Source organism: Benincasa hispida, chromosome 3 (assembly GCF_009727055.1).
Source record: "Benincasa hispida cultivar B227 chromosome 3, ASM972705v1, whole genome shotgun sequence".
Classification (NCBI taxonomy): Eukaryota; Viridiplantae; Streptophyta; class Magnoliopsida; order Cucurbitales; family Cucurbitaceae; genus Benincasa; species Benincasa hispida.
Window position 1 is genome coordinate 33,694,158 of NC_052351.1, and position 6,877 is coordinate 33,701,034.

Genomic DNA, 6,877 nt, shown 5'->3' on the forward strand with positions numbered 1-6,877 from the left:
TAGACAAGTAACAAGAATAAGTTGTATGTCCAAACTTGCCACATGAGAAACAAAACAACATTATGCAAAGATTATCTCTTTACAACAAATTTATGCACTCTACTTTTTCTTGGAAGAAATTATTCCTTGGAGCATTGTGAAACTTTTCCTTTAAGAAAAATTTCTTCTTTGGAGAAAGTAGTGTAGCATATTTCAATTTAAAACACTTAGGTTCTAATTGGCCTTCAACACCACAATAATGACATATAGGCACAAAGTTAGATTTAACATGCTTAGACACAACTTTAGCATATTAAGCTTAGGCATATTATGAGATGCTTTAACAAAGATAGTTTTAGAACTTGAAGAGTAGAACATTCATCAATTATAGCCTAAACCTCTTTTATCACCAAAAGTCTGCTACTTCAATTTATCTTGTCTAAACTTTGAGCACCTATTGTCAACTTTTTAATAGATTCTTTAGCCTTATAAGTTCTTGCAAAAACACTAAAATTCCTTTCTTGAGTAATTTAATCAAATTATCTTTTTCACAAACTATCATGCTCAAGAAATTTAAACTTTTTCAAGCAAGGTATTTTTCTCATCACAATCAAAAGCATACTTGTCACAAGAGATATTCATTTCATCAAATATGCATAGCACCTATGCTCATTCTCTTTTAAGCAAGCAATTCTTCAAGCAAAGACTTATTTTTACTAGATAAACATTGTATTTCTTTTTAAGCCACAACATACTTAGAACTAAGTTTTTCTTAAATTCATCTTTGCATATTTTTCAAAAAGCTTCGAACAATTCATTATAAGAAAGAGGTTCTAGAGTTACCTCATCATTTGTTCATCCTCTTTGTCACTATGAGCTTATGAAGCAAAAATTGGCCACTTCTTCATTATCACTCCCACTTTCGCTTTCATCGCTTATCATCCCAAGTAGCTTTCGTTGCTTTCTTCTTGGATTTCTTGGATGATTTGAAAAAAGGACAATCAGTTCTAATATGACCCGACTTCTTGTATTCATAGCATATTACCTTCATCCTTTTTACTCTTTTTACCTTTACTCTTTTGGTTGGAGAGATGCTTCTTGAATTGCTTCTTTCTTCTGATTAAGTTCTTATACTTACGTGAAAGATAGGCAACATCATCTTCATCAAGGTCATCTTCATCTTTGGGAGTCAACTTCTAAAGAGAATGGTTTTTAAAGCTATACTCTTTTTCTTTCTTTTTCTCTCACTCATCCTCCATGTTTTTCTTGATCTTTATCTCATGCGTCAACTACGAAGCCCATGAGTTCATCAATGGAGAGAGACATGAGATTCTTTGCTCTTGAATGGCGGTGACTTTAAGGTTCCATTGTTTTAGGCAAAGACCACAATAGCTTCTTTTATCTTCTCAAGATTTGAGTACTTTTTCCCAAGTCCTTTCTAAAGCATTGACAATGTTAGTAAATCTAATAAACATATCGGAAATAGCTTCATTTTCATCAAATTTAAACATTTCTATATTGATGAACATAATATGTCAATTTTTTGTTTCTTTTACTTGACTAGTTCCTTTGTGAGTAATTTTCTAATTTATTCCCATTATCTTTTTAGCGATTTTGCAAATAGACACTCTTATTATACTCAACTTCATTCAAAGTACAAAATAAGCAATTAATAGCTTTGGCATTTAAAGAGCATGCTTTCTTTTCATTTATTGACCATCTTCCTTAGGTTTTATAGTGCTAACACCATCAACATTCTTTTGTTGGAATTTTAAAACTTTCCTCAACAATATCTCATAAATCATAATCAATAGAAAGCAAGAAAAATCTCATTCTATTTTTCCAATAACTATAATTAGTACCATTAAAGAAAGGAGACTTTGTAATAGATTGACTATCGGTATAAATTTAAGTTTATCAAGAAATAAATATTTCAAAGACGAGCAACTCGCCTCTGATACCAATTGTTTTGGATTCGATATGGCAACCCTATAGGGAGGGTGAATAGGGTTTAATTAAACTTTTTTTTCCCTAAATAACCCAATTAAACTAATTAATAACACTTTTATAAATAATAAGAAAAATTCAATTTATGCAACAAATAAGATGACAAAAATGTGATAATTTAATTCTATCAAAATTTGGCAATAAATAAGAACAAATTAAAACATACAATAAATTGCTTAAATTAATTGCAAAAATAAAAAGAAAAGAGTTAGAGAAGAAGACACCGTAATTTTTATAGTGGTTCAGTCAAACTCGACCTGCTCCACTCTCCAAGTGCCTCTTGGAAATTTGAATAAAATCTTTCCGACTCTTTCCATGGATTAGAGCCCAACCGTTACACCACCACTCCTTTTATGGGTTCAAGAGAAAACCCGATCCTTTCCACGGTCTAGGATCAAACCGTTACAAATATTGGAATTTTTGAAGAACACAGCCACAGTTTGTCTCTGTGGATTGAGGAGAAAGGGGGCTCAGCGGGAAGAGGATTGTAACATGAGAGAAGCAAGGTTTTTGAGGCTCATTACTTCAACTAGTCCCCGTGTTCCTCGAATGGATCTCTTAGTTGTTGAGAGGGTTGCCCAAAAGCCGTATATAAGGCATACCCAAAAAAGAACGAATGGATCTTGTAGGATTCCCGAGAAATTCTTCGATTTCTTCTGGAAGTAGATCAATAATCATCCACTTTCGGAAGAAATCGAAGAATTTCTCGGGAATCCTACAAGATCCATTACAACTCTCACTAGAGTGGATTTACAAGTTTAAGCACTCAACAAATTTATCCTCACAATACAATAACACTCTTTCAAGAATAAGAAAAAAAAAATGGGAACTTAGAGAGAGCAACAATGGAACTTTTAAGTTTGGAGGATTATGAAATATAAAATTTGTTAGTTTAAAATTTGGAGAGGAAGATGGTTTATATAGAGATGGAAAAATTTTTAGAAACCACAATTAATTTGGACCATTGGATTTTGGAAAAGAAAAATCAATGGTGGAGATTTTAAACTAAACTAGTCGTTAGATACAAACAAAATATAATACTAAATTCCTTTTCTTTTGAAATTCATTTTCTTTTTAAAATTAACCCAAAAAATAAAAAAACATACCATGTGTCAAAAACTAGCCGTTAGACACAAACATAAAATAATATTAAATCGTGCGTAGGCTACTACCTTTCCATCCTGCATCAGCACACATCCTAACCCTTGTCAGGATGCATCAAAATAGACCTCAAACTCTTTACCTGGTGTTGGTAAAGTTAATACTGGTGCTGACACTAACCTCTGTTTCAACACTTGAAAACTATGCTCGCATTCTGGCGACTGTAACGCAAAAATTGAATCTAAGCTACAAGTCCATAAACTTGTAACGCAAATTTTAAGTCATACAATGATGCACGCAATGTTGAATGAATGATGACTTTATTATCTGTATGCGATACTACTTCTAGATATGCGTTATTTATGAGAATCTTGTAGTATACTATGCGTTGTCACAAGTTTCCTTGCATTGGAACCAAGTATAATTCACTGCAAGTTTCTCGGTTGATCCGAGGTCGAACATAGGGACTGTTTGAGGTTATTGTGTTATGTTTGTGATATATGCGATCAGAGGTTTTTCAATTTATAAAAAGGTTGTGTGTACAGATAATTGAAAATGCGATCAAGTAAAGGTAAATGATAAAATGCGATAATAAAGTAAATTACAATAAAGGTAAAGTGCGATAAAATAAACCTAAGCTATGATGATACAAAATACAGGTTTCACGATACGAGATACCGAGGTTGAGACTGACTGTGAAGAATATACAAAGATCGTGTTATGTAGTGGCAAGTCTTATGTGTGAAACAGAAAGAGAAAAGATAATTAGTACAAACATCGCAAGTTCCTTAATTGCGTTAAAGGCATAAATATGATTCCGCTTTTCCCTTAACGTCACCTCTCGGTGATCGGCCGCGTTCCCACATCTCTTTGGTGAAACAGGGACAAACGTAATGAACGCAAGGTTGCTTCCATCTCTGGAAGTACTTCTTGCTTTAGTTAACGTATTCTTCTAACCTTCTCTCAACAGATCAGAATGACATCTTCACTTGTGCTTTCACAGGTAAAGATTTCGTCTAGCATGCTTTAGCTAAACATCTTTATTTCTTTAGCACAGATTAAGTTACTTGTTTAATTCATATTAATCACCAAAAGATTAAGAAAACATCATGGAGAAAATGATTTTGGGAGGAACGGAAATAAACAGAGGAGTGGAAATGGAAATGATCAAGACATTCAATAATACTATTTAGCGTCTGATACATGGTTGTGAATGAAGAGATTAAGACAATGGAATACAATTGATGAAATAGAGTTAGAAACAAATACAAATAAGCGTTAACGTCTTGGCACAGATCTGGAATGGAAAATTTCTTGCTGGCGTTGATGGAGTGAATGGAAGGATGAGCTTCCCTCTCAGGCTTGCTCAACCGATAGATGGGATCTAAGTACAGAGCTTCTCGGTGGGGATTTAGAAGAATTGCACTGAGACTCACCTCTCGGCCTTGTCTCTTCTCTTCTCGGATTTTCTCCGATCAGCACTCAGATCAGCTCTCTCTCAATAGCCTCGTATCAATTACCTCGTATCAAGTTTGTCTTCTCTGAATTCTATGGGGGTATTTATAGGTGAAAAGCTTTGACTCTTGATTTGTGGACCCCACCTATTGTTATGGAAGTTCCGAAAATGGTGGAATAAATATTCCTTCTGTTGTGCAATCAGACCGTCAAATCTGCACAATGGTTAGTTGTACACATGTCGCAATCCTCTGTGTTCTTTGTGTTGCTCATTTGCATCTTTTCGATCGTGTGCTCGCATGCGGTGTTGTTTTTATTACCGCATGCGGTTGAAGTCCAGCTCTGGATCGACTGTCACATTGCAACCGTCATTGCGTTAATCATCTCTTCATTGTTGATTGACTGGCGCAATGTGACAGAGATGAGTTGTTCAGTTTCTTGTTGAGCCTTGATCGCAAGCGGTGACTTGGTTTCCTGCAAAACAGAATAGAAATATCCTTTTCTACCATCTTGATGATTTTAGTGGGTGTCTTTGCAATAATTTATAATTATTGTATTTCTTAGCTAATTTATATACAATCAACGTATATTTTTTCTCTTTTGGCCGCAATATCTGAATAAGGCAGCATAAATAACTTGTATTTCTACAAGTTATCAGCGACCACTCAAACTTTGCATCTTTTCTGGTCAAGTTTGTCAATGGCAGAGCTATCTTAGAAAAGCCCTCCACGAATCTTTTGTAATAACTTGCTAAACCCAGAAAACTGTGTACTTCTGTTACATTCATGGGTCGTTCCCAATTGACTATTGCTTCCATCTTTTGGGAATCTATGCTAACTCTTGCAGCTAAAACTATATGCCCAAGGAATACGACTTGGTTTAACCAAAAATCACACTTAATAAACTTGGCATATAACTTCTTTTCCCTTAGCATTTGCAACACCATCCTCAGATGTTCTTTGTGCTTCTCTGCATTACTAGAATATACTAGTATATTGTCTATGAAAATGATCACAAACTGATCCAGATAAAGATGAAATATCCTAATCATGAAGTCCATAAATACCGCAGGAGAATTCGTCAATCCAAACGATATTACTAGGAACTCATAATGTCTATACCTAGTTCTGAATGCATCTTTTGAAACATCTGTGTCCTTCACCCTCAACTGGTGATAACCTGATCTCAAATCTATCTTAGAGAACACCGTGGCTCCCTTTAACTGATTGAAGATATCATCTATACGAGGCAATGGGTAGTTATTCTTAATGGTCACCTTATTCAACTGGCTATAGTCTATACATAATCTAAGAGTACCATCTTTCTTCTTGACAAAAAAAACTAGCTTCTCAAGGTGACACGCTGGGTCTAATGTACCACTTATCCACAAGTTCCTGTAATTGAACTTTTAATCCTTCAGTTTTGTTGGTGCCATCCTATATGGTGCTTGGGATATAGGTGCTGTACCTGGAACTAACTTAATAGTAAACTCTATTTTCCTATTAGGTGGTAAGCCTGTAACTCTTCAGGGAACACATCTAAGAATTCTTGTACCACCTCATGTCTTAGCTTCTTATCTTGTGAAACTGCTACATAGGCTAAATAGGCTTCACATCCCTTACTCAGCAGCTTCCTAGCCTTCACTTCAACTATCGATATTAAACTTTCTGGAAGTATTCTTTTACTCCTACCAGGGTTATTTCTTTTTCACATGGTTTCTTAAAACACTATTTCTTTCTTAAAACAATCCATAGTGGCATAGTATTTACTTAGGAAATCCATATTTACTTAGGAAATCCATACCTAAAATAACAATCAAACTCTAGTAATTCTAATGGAATCAAGTCAACCCAAAACTCTGATTTCCAAGAATTACTTCACAATTCCTGTAATACCAATGTATAACTAGAGTATCTTCTATAGGCGTAGAGATAAAATCTTCATTCATACGCTCAGGCACTCTATCTATATGTAATGCACACATGCTAGATATGAATAAGTGCGTAGCACCAGGATCAAATAATACATAAGCGAAACTGATTACATAAAATATTCGTACACAGTTACGACATCTGGAGCCTCTTCCGCTTCCTGGTGTGTCACAACGTTTACTCTACCCTGCTGCTGCTGCTGGTGCTATTGTTTTGTTGGGGTCATCCAGTTACTCCTTTCTGCTTAGCTTGTACAGGATCGCTCACCTCTTGCTCTGGTTTGCTCTAGGTTGGTCTACAATCTGGGTAACTTCTCTTGTTCACCTTGTGCTCCATGACCTAAGCTGAGGACAAATCTTTCTGAAGTGCCCCACTTGTCCGCACTGAAAAGCACACATTCCTGT